At 45.4% G+C, this 18,078-nt stretch overlaps 1 non-coding gene across 1 annotated transcript; it reads left to right on the top strand.

The window, feature by feature from the left end:
- Positions 1 to 1,253: 1,253 nt before the first annotated feature.
- Trnag-gcc lies at positions 1,254 to 1,324 on the top strand. The gene has a single exon. It is a non-coding gene; the product is annotated as a tRNA-Gly (tRNA).
- The last annotated feature ends 16,754 nt before the right edge of the window (positions 1,325 to 18,078 follow it).

Here is an 18,078-nt window from a genome sequence, read left to right on the forward strand (position 1 = left end):
AGGTCGCAGTCTCCCCTGGAGGCGTGGGTTCGAATCCCACTCCTGACAACTTCGCCTTTTGGCCACAGACACTCAGGGAACCCTGCCTGCGGCCCTCCCATCCCAGCCAACCTTGCCTTCTCCTCCTGCCTTGCCCTCGCTTTCTTGCCAACACATGAACTACCCACCAGGTGGAGCTTCACTCCTTCCATCCACCGCTCCCTCCTTTCCTCCAGTGGCCGACTGGGCTGCCCAAAGCCCTCCCACCCATCCCACACCACCGGCTAACGGCAGCAGGGCCCAGGCAGCCACTCGCCCAAAGCCGCACATTTCTGCACACCGAGGCTCTAGGGGACAACCCTGTGCCACTTCTTGTCCTGTTCACCAGTCTCTGCCCCACATACCCCCCACCCCGTCCTCTGACTCATTCCCTTTTCTCATCCCGTTCTCACAGCACCCTGCCGGGGTGGACGCGCTCCCTGTCTTCCCATCCTCCTCCTCATGGGACAGCTTGCCTTGGGGTTGGACGCGCTGGCTGCATTGCTTTCTCTGCCCGCACTGGCCAACATCTCTCACAATGAGGCACACCCAGGCGAGGCTCGCCAGTGAGAGACAGACCCCAGGAAAGCCCAAGGCAGGGCAGGGCAAAACAAGAGAACAGAGGGGTGCCGAGCCACGCCAAGACAATGACCAGCAGGAGTGGACAGGGCGGCTTAGCTCCAGCCCCGGCGTCGACCACCTGGACACCACAAAGCACCCCTAAGGGAAAGCACAGGGCCTGGGCTGTGGGAACACACCAGGGCGGCCCCGCGCCACCGCAAGTGGTGCCTCTGACCTGTGCATCGTACCAGACTGGCCAGGCCAGGCCAGCCAGGCCTGCTTCGTCAAGAGAGGGCATCCACACATTGGACAGTACTGGTGGCTGTGGAAACCATGGCACTCGGCCACTCACGGCACACGGCATGGCACGGCATGGCGGGGCACACACGTCGCACCTCCTGACCCAGATGGCAAGGCGGAAAGGAGTGAGTCTACACCTCGCTCACCACGCCCCTTCCCTGCAGCACCCGGCGCCCCACCGCTCCCTCCTGGACCGACTGACTGTTTGGGAGCCAGCCTTTTTTCGACTTGCCCAGCTGCTGGCTCCCTGTGCCATCCAGGATCCCGGCGCACTCTTGAAGCCAGCAGTTGCTCAGAGGGCAGGAAGTCAACGGCCTGCCCTCGCCGACCTGGGAGCACATCTGGGGCATACCCAGAAGCAGCGTGTCGTCTATGCATGGGTGGTTCAGTGGTAGAATTCTTGCCTGCCACGTGGGAGGCCCGGGTTCGATTCCTGGCCCATGCAATGCACTACCACAGCACATTTTGCCCCGGTGGGTGCTCTGCTCCTTACTTCCCTCATTTACACACATGCACGCGCACATGCACTGGCAAACACAACTATTCCTTTTCCCTTCCTTGCCCACCACTCCTTCACTCTAACCCATTTCACACAAACACAAAAACAGCCCACCACACTGCACCTTCAGCCCAGCCTGCCACACAATCTCCTCACCTTCTGATATCTCCTACCCATGGACATGACCACCCTCACTTCAAACTCCTATCTAGTCCACAAGCTACACTTTCCCAGTGGCCACAACACCTGCTCCCTGCTCTCCCACCAGGCCCCACCGGCATCCGTGCACACCAGGGACCTCTCAGGACTCCCCATAGAATCACCCCATGTGCACATGGCCACCTTCACTGGGTCGCCCAGAGCCACAGCATGTCTTCGAATACCCCCACTGCACCACAGCTGACACCCACACCTGTCTCCACCCTCACCCCACCCACAACTCCTCATCTCCCACACCTTGGTTCAAGGCTCACCACTTGCACCTCGTCTGCTCCTTGGGCATCACTGTATGAGCCTGTGCCTGGACTTCATTCCATGTCACTAGACTTCATTACATAAACTCGCCCCGTGCAGGTTTGGTCTCAATGGAGATGTGATGCCACCTTCTCTTGTGCATTAGCTTTGCCTACCGCTACTCAACCACTACACACACCATGCAGCATTTGAGGAGTACAGGTAAAAGTCTCTGTGTCCTTACTGTCCCAATCCCTCGCATTCTCTCTCTCCCTCTCCCTCCCTCCCTCCTTCCCTGTGTCTCTCTCTCTGCCTCTCTCTGTCTCTCTGTCCCTGTCTGTGTCTCTCTCTTATTCACTCACTCACTTACTCTCTGCCATGAGCTGCTCTGCCTTGCCCTGCCCTCCCCACCACAATGGACTGAAACTGTGAGCTAAAACAAATCTTTCCTCACTTAAGTTTTTTGGGGGGCATTTTGTTAGTGATGAAATGTCTGACCAACTCAAGGGCCTTGGCCTACCTAGGCAAGGCCAGGTCCTTGGTAAGCTGAGTCACAAAGGAAGCATGTGCCTATTACACAAGCCTGGTACACAATGAAGCAACGGCAAGCACCTTCACTGCAGAAAGGCAGCTGCCATAAAGGTGAGGTGAGGAGAAAATGTCCCCAAAGGTCAGCTTTCTTAGGTTTAATTGAAAATCAAAAGAGCACAGAGCAAGAGTAGCTCATGATGAAAAAGCTGTTGATCATCTCATCCAGAAGACATGTCACCAAACTGCTCACTCAATGCAGCTCTGAGAAAGACAGAAGCACTATGTTGGAAAAAAGCCATTTTTAAGTTCCATGGGGAAAAAAGGCACCTCCTGGGTGTCAGGGGATAGGGATATCTACATCTATCTCCAAACAGTAACTGCTTAATGACTCAAGGATGATTTCTACTACTTGAGATAAACTTGTAAGGCAGTATGCAAGAGACTGACCTCATTCTAATCAAGCTAACATTAGAAAGGCCTTTTCCCCCTTTATCTTCCATGATTCATACATCAGTCACATTAGCAAATAGTATTATACTTGGTGGGCATAATTTTATAGGGATAAGCTTTTAAACATTTTAATGAAGGTTGGATTAGATTGTTTTAAGTCAGTGGGCCAAGGGCCAATGTTCAGATAGTCTAATGTGTCCTGCTAAGTCTTTAAGATATATCACCTACTAGTTCAATTTAGGATAATTAGAGCATAAATCAAAGATCAGCAGTAACTGATATAATACATTTTTTTAAAAAATCTTTTTGGCCAGGTACCGGTGGCTTATGCCTGTAATCCTAGCTACTCAGGAGGCTGAGGATCTCAATTCAAGGCCAGCTCATGCAGAAAACACTGTGACACACACACACACAAAAGTTGTTGGTCATGGGGCTAGAACTCTGGACTTGGGCTCTGTCCCTCAGCTCTTCAGCTCAAGGCTAGTGCTCTACCACTTGAGCCACAGCTCCACTTCCAGTTTTCTGATGTTAGGAAAATGAACCCTTAGATATGTATTTTAATGCTTTTTTCTTTCATGCATTTGTTTCTAACGCATTTATAAGATTATCTCTTTGTTGCTTTGTATGTCCCTCCCCCACCATATAACCCCTGCTTTCACTATATTTGATGTCAGTATAACTTGTGGAGGAGATGGGGGAAAAACAAGTCTTTAAGGATACAGGTGGACCTGTTGCAACAATGAGAAGTACAAGTTGTCATGTCAAAAACGAGCTTTACAACGTTGGTGTGGGGAGGGGAGAGGGAGGGGAGAGGATTGGGAGGGGTAGGGGGGAGGCTGGGAAGGGATGTGAAGGGTAAACAAAGGAGGAGGCTGCAATGCTTGATAAGAAATGTATGCATTATCCTGCCCATGTAATTGTAACCCCTCTGTATAGTATGTTCACAAAAAAATTAAATTAAATTTTTTAAAAAAAGAGTCTCACTGACTTTCCTGACCAGGCTGGGTTTGAACCATGATCCTCAGATCTCAGCCTCTTGACTAGTTAGGATTACAGGTATGAGCCACCGGCTTACATTAAATTTTAAAGGAATTCATGGGATACTTATTTTCCAATAAGTCAAAAGAGACAATTGTCTTCTTTACAGAAAATAATAGATAATCAGTGCAGAAGGAAATCACCACTTGCAATCCCATAAAGATCATTGATTCAAGATCACCATGATCTGCCTTGTCACCTCCAGAACTATAATGAAAGGGGCAGCATACCCTTACAATGGAGTGGGCTGTCAGGGCTGGTCTTAATCATCATGTTCACAACAGTCTCATACAGTATCTATTATTGTCCCTATTTCACAGATAAGGAAATTGAAGCATAATGAAATTTGTTTAGGGCTGGGAACGTGGCTCAGTGGTAGAGTGCTTGCCTAGCATGCAAGCTGGATTTGAAACCTGGACTTGATTCCTCAATACCACATAAACAGAAAAAGCCAGAAATGGTGTTGTGGCTCAAGTGGTAGAGTGCTAGCCTTGAGCAAAAGAAGTTCAGGGACAGTGCCCAGGCCCTGAGTTCAAGCCCCAGGACTAACAATAAAAAGAAAAGAAATTAGTTTAGAAGGTAGGTGCTGTTGGCTTACACCTGTAATCCTAGCTACTCAGGAGGCTGAGATCTGAGGTCAGGGTTCAAAGCTAGCCTTGGCAGGAAGGACCATGAGACTCTCGTCTCCAATTAACCACCAGAAAACTGGAAGTAGAGCTGTGGCTCAAAGTGGTAGAGCACTAGCCTTGAGCAGAATAGGTCAGAGACAGTGCCTAGACTCTGAGTTCAAATCCCATGGCCACCACTACCACCAACACCAACAACAAAAGAAAATAGTTTAACCCAAGACCATATATCAGTAAGTAGAAACTAGAACTGTCCAACACCAATGTTCATGTTCTTAGTTACTTGAGCAAATGTTCTTGGTGGGGTTCATGGGTTGCATTTGGACAGAGGCATTTGTGAACAATAGAGCAGCTCCTGAAGCTTGGAGTCAGGACATTTGGCTCCTCCTGAGCCCACTACCACCCACTATTTAGTTTCTCTGAGCTCTGGTTACCTGATCTGTAGGGCAATAGAAGTAATAACAGCTGCTAGACTAGATTGCATTGGGAAGGAGATAAGCCTTGTAAACAATGGCAGATGTTCATGGAAGCAGGTAGTCAGGTACTTGTGCTCACTGAAAAGCTTGTGTTGGTTTCCATTTGCCTTTACTGGTTCCTCCCTCCTCATTACAGTGAAACAGGTGCTGAGTTTCCCAAAGATAATTCAGCAGACAATGAAAGACTGCAATCTGGTATCCATTTTAATGTGAGAGGAATAGGCAGGAGGTGTGGGAATAGAGGTATTCATATCCCAGAGATAGATTTCCATGATTTGGGTATTATTTGATCATTTTCCAGAGAAATATAATCAAAGGGATGATTTCCCTAGAAACACCCTTTTGAGTCTCTTGTTGACAAAGGATAACTTTGTTCCCGAGATAGTTTATGTAAATAACAATTCCTTGGGTGAGCAACTGGCATATTCTGCAGCTCTAGATCACCTAGCACCAGGCAGTTGAAGAGATTAAGGACTGGGATGAAAAGAGCTAGCAGTGCGTGGGCTCGTGGGATTCTCAGGGCTGTCTCCTCCACACACAGCCCTCTGCCATAGGGTCAACTTTGGGCTAGAACTTTCCACTGGGCTTAGACTGTGGCTCTGTAGACAGAAGTGGATGTGCTTTTCAAAAGTCACACTAAAGCTATGACTGAGGACAATGAAGCAGAGATGGCCAAGAGAGGCTGAAGGCTGTGAGAGGGAGAGTTTGGAAGGAAGGTCAAAGCATAAAGCCTAGGACAGGTACCTTTCACTTACCTTCTTTCCATCTTCCCAGGGAGCCCTCTCTCAGTTAAGGTAACTGTTACCTGGCCTCATCAAGAATAGGATAACTTCTTGGGGTAGAGGAAGGAAAGAGGTTCTGTACCTCTAAATCATAGAGTAATGGAGATGTGCCGAGGCTAGATGCATACTACCCAACAGGGCCAGGGATTCTGGAACTGTGATGGAGATTGCCAGTTATCCAATTCCCAAGGGTTATTGTTAGGGGAGATCTTGAAGGCTATCCAATCTTTATACATTTTCATGCTGAAGTCTTTCCACATCCCTGTTGAGACATCACCCAGACATGTTAGAATAGCTCCAGAGCTATGAAACTGCACTGCTCAAGGCCTGTAGTCCTAGGTAAGAGCTGGAAGGAACCAGCTGGTTCATTGCATGCTGAGTGGGAAGTCCTCAGTTTCTTTTTTTTTCTTTTTTTGGGTCCAGTCGTGGGGCCTGAACTCTGGGCCTGGGTGCTGTCCCTCAGCTCTTCAGCTCAAGGCTAGCACTCTACCACTTGAGCCACAGCACCACTTCTGGCTTTTTTTTCCTGCTTATGTGGTACTGAGGAATCGAACCCAGGGCCTCATGCATGCAAGGCAAGCGCTCTACCACTGAGTCACCTTCCCAGCCCCAAGTACTCAGGTTTCTTAGCATCCTTCTTGCACTCCAAATGCTACCTCCCTTCATTTTTCCCATAGAGACTCTGCTCCCTGGACTTATGAAAAAACTTCCTCTAAGAGTTGCCTTCAAACACCAGGAGCAATGCAGTGTGGTGGAGCCCTGCTCCCTTCACTGCCACTCACTCGTTTGCTCACTGGATATGAATTCAATGTCTATAGCTGGCCCAGACACTTAGAATTCATTGGTGAACAAAACAGGTTGTGTGTGTGTGTGTGTGTGTGTGTGTGTGTGTGTGTGTGTGTATGGTGATACTGGGCTTGAACTCAGGACCTTGATGCCGCCCCTTAGCTTTATTGCTCAAGGCTGGTGATCTACCACTTGAACTTCAGCTCCAGTTCCAGTATCTTGCTTGTTTATTGGAGAGATGAGTCTCATGGACTTTCCTGCCTGGGCTAGCCCCAAACCACAATCCTTAGATCTCAGCCTTCTGAGTAGCTAGGATTATAGGCATGAAGGCTTCTGGCAACAAGACAGATTTTTTTTAAAACACTCCTGTCCCCAAGGATACAACATTCTAGAAGGGAACTAGAATTGAATAATAAACATGATGAATAAGAAGTAATGTATGCTTTAATTTAGAATTTGGTATGTGTCATGAAAGCAAAAAGAAAGAGTGGAATAAGATGATCCAAAGCACTCATACAACACCATAGTTATAACTATAGTATTCAAGGAAACCCTCATGAAAAAGGTGACTTGATAAAAAAAAAGGCATGGAGATTCTTTGGTCCTTTGGATACTCAATGGGCAGCAGAGGGAAAAGCGCCTAGGAAGGGGGAACAAACCACAAAGCAGCATCAAACCTGACAAGTTTGAGGACAAACAACAGAGAATAAGACAGAGGCAGGGATACAAGTTCAAAGTCATCACATGGTCCAGGCAAGAGATTATGATGGTTCAAAGGAGAAGATAAGGGTGGTGGTCAGAAGTAGTGAAGTACACACTTTGAAGGTAATATCCTCAGAATTTTCTGATGGATTAGATATCAAGTACAAGAGAAAGAAAAGCGTTGACATGATCCCAGAATATTTGACCTGAGCAGCTAGGTGAGTGGCAGCTCCATAGTGAGATGGTAAGCAGTATGAATGGAATATTTTATTGTTGCTGTTGGTTGTGGGGCCTGAACTCTGGGCCTGGGCGCTGCCCCTCAGCTCTTCAGCTCAAGGCTAGCGCTCTACCACTTGAGCCACAGTGACACTTCCGGCTTTTTCTGCTTATGTGGTGCTGAGGAATCAAACCCAGGGCTTCATGCATGCAAGGCAAGCACTGTACAACTGAGCCTTCCCAGCCTCTGAATGGAATAAATTTATGAGAAAAGATTAGTAGTCTATTTTTTAACAAGTTAACATTTGAAATGTGCATTTGATGTGTATGTGGAACTGTCAAGCAGATAGCACCGAAAGTCTAGGTTAAAAGAGAAGTCTGGAGACAGACCTGTCAGTCACTGACATGAGTTGGCATGAGATCATCAAGGCAATGTCCAGTGGCACAGCAGGTTATCATGAGCACTCTGGAAATATGTTTTAGCTGCCAATTCTGTGGGTCAGATGAGCTCACCAATTTACTCTTCCCTCTCGAATCCACAAAACAGCATTTTCTCACTTAGTGGTCATTGTGCCTCACAGTTCAACAAGCATTATCTCATCCTATCCTGAAGTAGTACACAAAGGAGCTACATTTTGCCCATGTGACAGATGACAATGCCATGATGCTGAGATCACATAACTGTCCATAAAGGGACATGAAATGCCCAAGACCACAGACTATTAATAAAGACCACAGTTCTCAAACCTGAAAGACCAATGTTCTATGTGACTGTAAACCTATACCAACAGAGCATATGCTCTAGGAAATCTAAACTTTAGCAAGAAAGTAAAAATCTGAAAGGGAAAATGATATAAGAGACTCATGAAAATGTGGGACTTGGATGTACAATGTAAACAAGTCCAAGCTGAGAGCCACTTGGAAAGTCAGGAGACTCGTTAAGGCTGTTTAGTGAGGAAGTCACTTCCAATGCAGAAAATATAATGAAGACTCAAAATACAAATCCTAAGCAGCCTCGTCATTTCTAAATGGTGAGATGAAGATATATGAGTCTTCAATAACAGCTTTAATGGCAAGCAGAATGGCAATTAGAAACCCTAGGGGGGAAAACAAGACAGTCTAAGAAAATGGTGGTTCAAATTTGATGCAAACTCAACTATGAGGTAATTGTGGATAGTTGATGCAGGAGAGAAAAGATACCTTCATTTATAGACCATTCTCCTTTGAGTGGTTCAGATTTAATTATATCACCTTTTATTTCTTTTTCCATCAGTACTTGGTTCGGCAGTGAATGTATTTACATAACCATAATGCCTTAAATACTATTTAAAATTTGCAGGGTTTTTTTTGGGGGGGGGCAGTGGTGGGAGGTGGCGGTCCGTTGTAGGGGCTGAACTCTGTGCCTGGGCACTGTTCCTAAGCTCTTCAGCTCAAGGCTAGCACTCTACCACTTGAGCCATAGCGCCACTTCTGGCTTTTTCTATTTATGTGGTGCTGAGGAATCGAACCCAGGGCCTCATGCATGCAAGGCAAGCGCTCTACCACTGAGCCACCTTCCCAGCCCCCACGTTTGGTTTTCTTATGGTAACTAAGGAATGACTCTTTCCCCCATTTGCGATGGGAACACATCCGATCTTTTCTCAAACACTAGGCTATACCAGAATCAACCAAAAAGCTTACTGGACCCCAAACTATAAGGTCCTTCACCAACCCAGAGAGTAGAGAGGAAGGAAAGGGAAAGGAGGGACAACCAGCAAGTCAGTCTTCCACACAGATTTCCCATATAGTATGTGGTCTCTTGGGGGATGTCTCTGCATTGACTTGAGTTTCTGGTTATTTTTCTGGCCACCATAACACATTCGTGCCAGAAATAAAAGAAATGACGCCTTCATGATCTCTCAATCCATAAAATAAAGATTCCTCAGTTGCTACTTACATTATAAATAAAAACCTGCATTTTTCTCCTTAGGCTACTCACGACAGGACCAAGAAAATGTCTCCCTGGCTCCCATTCCTGGGTTACCTCCTGTCTTAAGCTCCATGGAACCCCAAGGAAGGAACAGGCCCATCTATCAACAAGCTAAGCATTCTGCTTAACTCCTTAAATTCTAAGGCATAGAGATGAACTTCCTGGGTACATAACTCTATCTCCTACTAGAAGAAGTGATTTAAAGGCATCCTTGTCTGGGAAAGGCTGGAGCAATGTTGTTTTCAATTGATCCTAACAGGGGCTCACTTTATTCAGACAGTGAAGATGGAGATTCAAATGGATGTTTTGCACAAAGAGATGGAACAGCGGGCCTAAAGCAATGCCTGGTGCTGCTCTGGGTAGCATCCTCTTTCTTCTGCCTGCACAGTGCTCCAAGCTCATGAGCCCACAGCGTTGCAAGGCTAAGTCCAATAATCCATCTCTCACCAAATTCAGGAAACCCTTTGATGGTAGCCATGACCCTGACCATTAACTGCAGCTTACTACAAATTCCTTCTTCTGTTTACCTGCTTCATTAAAGCAGAGTCTCAGTGTAGAACATGCCAATGTGGGAGATCCAGGATCAATAGCCCCTCATTTCATGTTCCCTGGAACATGAATCTATATCAAAGAGGAGCCTGTTTTTCCTAGAAACCCTGTTTTTCAGTAAAGTTGTCATTCTGATTTTAGCCACTAGATATCAGTGGTATAACTTACCTGAGAGCTGAGAGTGACATCTCTTTTAAAATTAAAACACTGTTTGCAGGGAAGTGGATGGACCCGGAAACAATTATGTTAAGTGATGTAAGTCAGGCTTAGAGAAGCAAAGGATGCATGTTCTCTCTCCTATGTGGAAGTTAGATCTAAATTATACATTTATATGAAACTATATAAAGGCCATATAAATAGATGCACACTGACTAAAGTATGTTTATGCAGGAGAAGATTCCACTGGTGTAACTTTTTTGAACTACTAACAGTTTTGAACAACTTACAGTTTACAAGATAAATACCAAGAAGATGAGACGTGTTTTGTCATGGATGGGAGCTGTTAAAGGAAGGAGAGGCAGACTAATTAATGGAGAGAGGAAGGGGGAGGTGGTAACTACAGTCTTAATGTACAAATGTAAACATGGAACCAGGTAGCTTGATGGAATTGGTGGGTTAAAGAGGGGAGAGAATGATGGGAAGGCTTGACAAAATCAAAATGCATTGCACTCACAAACTAACATGTTGAAATGAAACCCTTTTATACAAGTACTTAAAGACAATTTTTTAAAGTTAAAGAAAACGCTATACACACTTGGAACCCAATTTTTCATTTAAGTTATGTTGTTATCAAATAAATAAAAGGTATACAAACAAAATCTATATGCTTTATGCTTATCTCAAAACAATAAAATTTAAAAATTATATAAATATAGTGCCAATTTAAGCTAATGTTAATTTAATGTGGCAAGTAAAGTAATTCTACTGGAACAAAGTTGGTGACTTGTTTAACAGGACTGACATACATTCCCATTATTTGGTCCACTGGTTTTGAACTTACGCCTATTTACTTTAGTCATAATGAGCCATCGTTTCCATCAGAGCTTTCCATTCCTATTTTTAAATTATTTTTTAAACCATCAACCCATCCTTTTGATGAACCAGTCAGCGGAAGAGTTGCAATCCCAATAATTCATTCTTAACTTTCATATCTCATTATACAAAACCTCGTAGTTATGAAGTAACTGTAACTCTTGTTAACTTGAAATTTTTCAGTAAATATAAGAGAAGATATAAACCATGGAGCGACTATTAACATTTTCCCTGTGCTTTTTAGGCCATGAAGGCAAGTCAGACCCAGGGAAGCAGAAACTACAGATTTGCCGCATCCTTCCTCCCCTCCCTGTATCTAGATGTGCCCCTGCTTCAGCCCTCCCCTGGGGCTCATCATGACCTCAAAGCTTCACAACAACGCCTCTACCACATTGTGTGTCTCACATCACTTGCCCTACAAGTCTGAGCTACTGAGGCTGATTTTCACCTATATAGGTAAATACAGTTGTTTTCTGGCTCAGCTTGTTAGAAGTGCACAACAACCCTCCAGTGTCAGAAATGAATAGATCCAAAAGAGGTATGGAGATCATCAAGTCCATTTGCTTACACAAAAAAGGGTGCAATATGCAAGCATACCAAGCAGAGGACTTCGCTAGGTTGTTATCCCAGTCCAAATTGCCCCTCCTCCTTGTCAAGGAGTTAAGCTCACATTCAAAGTATAATTGATTACCAAGGCTCTAAAGGGGGCAATTCTTTTTGTAAGGTTTGCAACTTTAACAATTTTTTTTCCCAAATTTTCTTTCTGCGAGTAGGGCTGAGAACAGGGTGGCCGGCAGATACAGTTGGAAGAGGTTGAAGAGCTCAGTGGAAAGGCCCCATGCCATAGTGGGTATTACTCCTTTTAACTCCACCAATGAAGATTTCTCTTTCTAACAAGCAGCACACTTGGTAGTTGATGTTTTATTCTTTTAACTCCTTTGATAAAGATTTATCTCCCTAATTTGGCTAGCTGGTCACAGCTGAACACCAGGTAATTGCAATTTATTCTTTTAACTTCCTCAACAAAGATTCCCATTCCTCACATGGCTGCTGGTTACAAGCAGCACAGATAATAGTTATAACTGAAGTCACAAAGCAAATAATTCCAGGAAAGATAGGTACCAATGTCAATATATGCTAGACACTGGTGGCTCATGCCTGTAATCCTGTTGACTCAGGATACTGAGATCTGAGGATTGTGGTTCAAAGCCAGCCGAGACAGGAAAGTCCATGAGACTCTTATCTCTAATTAACCACAAGAAAACCAGAAGTAGCACTGTGGCTAAAAGTGGTAGAGCACTAGCCAAGAGTGAAAAGCTCAGGTACAGCACCCAAGGCCTGAGTTCAAGCTCCACAACAGAGAAACAAAAGAAAGAGAGGGAGGGAGGGAGGCAGGGAGGGAAGGGAGAGAAAGAAAGATACAAGACACAGCACTTTAGTTTAATACAAAAGACTATTTTTTTTTCTTTTTGTCGGTCATGGGGCTTGAACTCTGGGCCTGGGGGCTGTCCCTCAGCTCTTCAGCTCAAAGCAAGCAATCTACCACTTGAGCCACAGTGTCACTTCTGGTTTTCTGGTGGTTAATTGGAGCTAAGAGTCCCAAAGGCTTTCCTGCCCTGGCTGGCTTTGAACCATAATCCTTAGATCTCAGCCTCCTCTGTAGCTAGGATTACAGGGGTGAGCCACCAGCACCCAGATTAAAACTTACTTTTTCTATAAGCTCAGGCCTCAACCTCAGGATGCAAGGCCTGACAAGCAGTTTTAAACACAGCAGCATCAACTGGAAGCTGGGAGTCCTGTCCAGGCTCCACCATCCCTCATCTCTGAAGAATAAAGAACAAGAAGAGTCTCACCAAGCTACCAGTCCTCTCCCCTGGTGCCATCCAACAACAAGAAAATGCAATCATCTCTTTTTCTTGTTTGGTCTTGTTTTCTTGCTGGACTTAGAGCTTGAACTGAGGGCATGGAGCTGTCCCTGAGCCTCTTTGTGCTGTTCTACCATTTGAGCCACAGTGCCACTTCTGGCTTTTTCTGAGTAGTTTATTGGAGTCTAACAGACTTTCCTATCTAAGCTGGCTAAGAACTCCAATACTCAGGTCTCAGCCTCCTGAGTAGCTAGGATTACAGGTATGAGCCAACAGCACTTGGCTTAAGCATCTCTTTAAAAAAAATTCAAAACATCTCATTATAATTCCAGCACTCTCTAGCACACTGTGTGGGAGTTTATTGCATGGAATGGCTCAAGACTGAAGGATTCTTAATCCCAAGTGAACTCAAATCTCAGCCTTGTAACAGCTAACATATCCTATTCTGCCTTTTGTTCCATAAAACAAACGTTTGTAACTTCTGCAAAGCAATTTGTCCTCTCCCAAGAATTCGTGCCTGAGGGGTTTAGAGTGAGCAGTGTTGTCCAGTTTGTTATTTTCTCTTGGTCCTGCCCTAGAGATGACAATACTAGTGACCATGACTGCCAATGTGGCTGAGTACTGCAGAAAGGGACACACACACACACACACACACACACACACACACACACCTCTTCTGAAAATGCTCCTCCCCAGACTCTTAATCTAAATGTGAAAGTCCAATCACCCACAGCCACCCCTGCCCCAGATGAGAGAAATCTGAGTTCCATGAAGTAGGCCACACGTGGTATGCAAAGTAGGTTCTCTGAAACAAGCTTGGGTAAAACTATGTCCGGCCACTACCACAAACTTGCAAGACCTGTCCTCAAACTCCTCAAACTCTCCAGCTACCTGCATCCTTACTACCACCTATGACCCTGAAGTCCTTCCAACCCGGCTCCCATTATACTTTGTGTCTCCTGATTCTCTGCACGCTACCATAGCACCCCCTTCAATTTTCCATTAAAGTTGATCAGGACCTGGGAATGTGGCTTAATGGTAGAGTGCTTGCCTACCATGCATGAAGCCCTGGGCTTGATTGTTCAGTACCACATTAACAGAAAAGGCTAGAAATGGCTCTGTGGCTCAAATGCTAAAGTGCTAGCCTTGAGCAAAAACAGCTCAGGAACACCTGAGTTCAAGCTTCTTGACTGGCAAAAAAACAAAAAAAAACCCCAAAAACAAAAGAAAGTGGATCAGGTCTGTTGAGACCGGCATCTCTGACTTCTTTCATTCTTCTCATTTCTCAGATCTGTCTTTTTCCCTAAAGGTTTACAATTACATAAGCCAGGTGGGTAATGGGTACATTTGTTTTGTACAGTGTCAACCAATAAAATTACTTTTTAAAAATAATATTCAAGATAATTTTTAAAAGATGTACTTTCCAGGTGCCAGTGGTTCATACTTGTATTCCTAGCTACCCAGGATGTTGAGATCTGAGGATTAGAGTTCAAAGTCAGCCTGGGAAGAAAGTCCCTCGGACTGTTATCTCTTGCTAGTCTTGAGTGGAAGAAAGAGGGAGCCAGGTGCCAGTGGCTTATGCCTGTGATCCTAGCTACTCAGGAGCTGAGATCTGAGGATTGTGGTTCAAAGCCAGCCTGGACAGGAAAGTCTGTGAGACTCGTATCCAATAAACCACCGGAAAAACCAGAAGTGGCACTGTGGCACAAGTGGTAGAGTACTCGCCTTGAGCTGAAGAGCTCAGGGACAGCACCTAGGCCCAGAATTCAAGCCCCATGACAAACAACAACAACAACCAAAAAAGAGAGATACAAAGAAAGAAAGAAAGGAAGGAAGGAAGGAAGGAAGAAAGAAAGAAAGAAAGAAAGAAAGAAAGGGAGGGAGGGAGGGAGGGAGGGAGGAAGGGAGAAAGGGAGAAAGAAAAGAAAGAGACAAAGAAAAAAGAAATGAAGAAGAAAAAAAGAAAAGAAGAAGAAAAGAAAAGAAGAGAAAAGAAACTCAGGGACAGAGCCCAGGCCCAGAGTTCAGTTGCCAGTCTATATGCATTGCCTACACCTTCTGTCTGCTGCCTTTTGGACCTACTTGAACAAGCAGATATGAAGCTGGCAGGGCCTGACCCTGCAGCCAATTCAGTGACCCAGGCTGAATGGAGCCAAGCACATGGCTGGCTCTGTGGTCCCAGACAAGGAAGAGACCCCCAACTAGTGGAATTATACATTCCAGAAGCAGAGGGGCCTGGCTGCTTCTGCCTGTTGCCCTGACCCTCCCTGGCATCTTCAAAATCTTCCTTTCCTCAGGTCCTTACGTTCTCTCCCAGGACTGAGGAGATGCCATTTTAAACAGCATTGTATTCCCCAGGGACATCAGCAATGTGCATAAATTATTCACAAAATAGGAGAAAGAACAAGCTAACATTTCAGAAGAGGGTCTAGTATAGGAGCAGTGTTTATTTTATTTTGTCAGTCATGGGGCTTGAACTCTGGTCCTGGGAGCTGTCCCTCAGCTCTTCAGCTCAAGGCAAGTACTCTATCACTTGAGCCACAGTGCCACTTCTGGTTTTCTGGTGGTTAATTGGAGATAAGAGTCTCAGACTTTCCTACCCTAGCTGGCTTTGAACTACGGTCCTCAGATCACAGCCTCCTTAGTAGCTAAGATTACAGGTGTGAGCCACTGATGCTCAGCTCAAGGAGCAGCTTTTGGAACACAATTTGAACAGTGACAAACAATGTTGTCTCTAATTGGCATCAACAGCTATAAAAATATTCACACTAGGTACTTTATTTAACCAAAGCTGAGAGAAGGTGCTAAAAGTCTCCAGGTGCACCGAGCAGTTAGCTATACAGTTTTTTTATTTAAAAAAGGCATTTTCAATGTGTAAAAAGATGTATTTTTTAATGTGCATAGGAGTAAAACTGGGAGATGGAGGAGGTGACATTGTTCAAAAAGAAATTTACTCTTTTCATGACGTACACAACTGTAACTTCTCTGTACAGAACCATCATAATAATAATTTAAAAATTCACAAAAAAAGATACATACAGGGAAAAGTTGGGAGAAAGAATGAAAGGGTAACATTGTCCAAAAGGAAAAGCACTCTTAAGCCCAGTGCTGTTGGTTCACAGAAATAATCCTAGCTACTCAGGAAGCTGAGTTCAGAGGATTGTGGTTTGAACAAGCCCCAGAAGGAAAATCCATGACACTCTTATTTCCAACTAATCACAGAAAAGTCCAGAAGTAGAGCTATGATTCAAGTGGCAGAGTACTTGCCTTGAGCAAAAAAAAGGAGCTCATGAACAGCACCTAAGCCCAGAGTTCAAGTCCAAGGACTGGCAAAAAAAAAAACAACAACAACAAAGCAAACAAAAAAAAATGAGAAATGTACTCTACCAAACTTATGTAACTGTAAACCTCTCTATACAAAAAGAAGAAGAAGAAGAAAAGAGGAGAAAAAGTACATGAAAAAGGTACATACAGGTAAAAGTTCAGTTTAATGAACTATTACAAAGCAAACCCCACAAAAAGGAACCATGATCTCCCACATAGCTCTGGATAATTGCAAGTCTCAGATTATACCCTCTTCCCACCCCCCACACCCCCAAACCCATCCCCACCCCCACCCCCATCCCCTGCCTGGTGAAACAACCAGGTTTATCTCTCTAGAGCTTGAACTCATCAAAATGTATCCATGAACTTGATGTCTTATCTTGGCCTGTGTTTAGAGCTCTCACAGAGGCCAGGGGCTTCTTGGCTTCCCTCATTCACCATCATAGGTTTTCTCTGGCAGGTTCATCACTGTAGATTACAGTGGCTGAGTCTCTGGGATCATGGGAGACACAGCCTAACAACACATAACAGAGAGCCTCATCTGGGGTGGACTCCATCCAAGTTCCCTTCTCTCCCCTTCCTCTGAGAATGTTGGGCAGCTTCTCTCCTGGAGCAGGATTCTCCCTGCTCCATCACAGTATGGACCCACTCCCCTTGCTGTCCTACTACCCTTTGCCACCTGCAATCCAGGGTTTCCATCATCTGGGCCACTAAGGAGAGATCCCCTCTCTCGGGTCCACACAACTCACCCTGATCCTGAAAACTTCCTTAGGACTCCCTTCCAGGAACAGGAAGCAGCAGATGGGGCTCAGCTTGTGCTGTCACCCATACTTCATTTTTTACTGAGGTCTCATTTCAAGACACTGTTCCTTAACATTTCAGAAGGTGCGTCTTTAACACACTAAAAGATTAAATCTGCATTGAATTGGTGTGTCAGAGAAAAAAGAATAATCAGGCTTTTCAGGGGACATTGTGGCAAGAGAATGAACTGTGGAAAGTGGAGCCCAGTTGAGATGTGTTGGGCTGGGAGCTGTAAGGGAGGAAGGGCAGGGCTCTGTCCATCTGGAGGTCCTAGGATTCCCTCTCTCTCTCCCTCCATCCTTCCTTCCCCCCTCCCTCTTTCTTTCTCTCCCATCCCCCCATCAGGAGCTGGCCTCATCCCAGCCTCATCCCTTCTAATCTCTGCAGCCCCTCACCTCCTGCTAGCCAGTGAACTGTACCTGCCTTCTGCAGGTCACCCATCGCTGCCCTCCCTTAGGACACCTTCCAGTTCTGGTGTCACCTGGATTGCTCTTGTCATCCTAATAAGAGCTAATGCTTCCAAGGACTTCTGTTCTCTGGGACACAGTCATGCATGCACACACACACACACACACACACACACACACACACACACACACACACAAACGGAGCAGGTTTTTACTTCTACCTCCTACTATCCCAGAAGCTCTTCAAGGACAGTGACTTTTGCTTCTGACCTTATGTCTCAGAGATGCTGACACCCAGTAAGTCTCATTACAGCTTTGCCTCAAATAATGGAGGCATGATCCAATTAAAATCTGGCACAGGCATATGTGAAATACCTTTGAAAAATGGACAAATACAGAAAAGAAAGAATGATGGGAATAAAAACCAGGTCCTGCCGGGTGCTGGTGGCTCACACCTGTAATCCCAGCTACTCAGAAAGCTGAGATCTGAGGATCGTGGTTCTAAGCCAGGCAGGAAAGTCTGTGAGACTCTTATCTCCAACAGTCCACTCAGAAAACTGGAAGTTGTACTGTGGCTCAAGTGGTAGAGCTCTAGCCTTGAGCTGAAGAGCTGAGGGACAGAGTTCAAGCCCAGAGTTCAAGCCCCACCTGTGTGTGTGTGGGGGGGGCAAGGGTGGGGAACAGGTCCTGCCC

Source organism: Dipodomys ordii, unplaced genomic scaffold (genome assembly GCF_000151885.1).
Source record: "Dipodomys ordii isolate 6190 unplaced genomic scaffold, Dord_2.0 Scaffold131, whole genome shotgun sequence".
NCBI lineage: Eukaryota > Metazoa > Chordata > Mammalia > Rodentia > Heteromyidae > Dipodomys > Dipodomys ordii.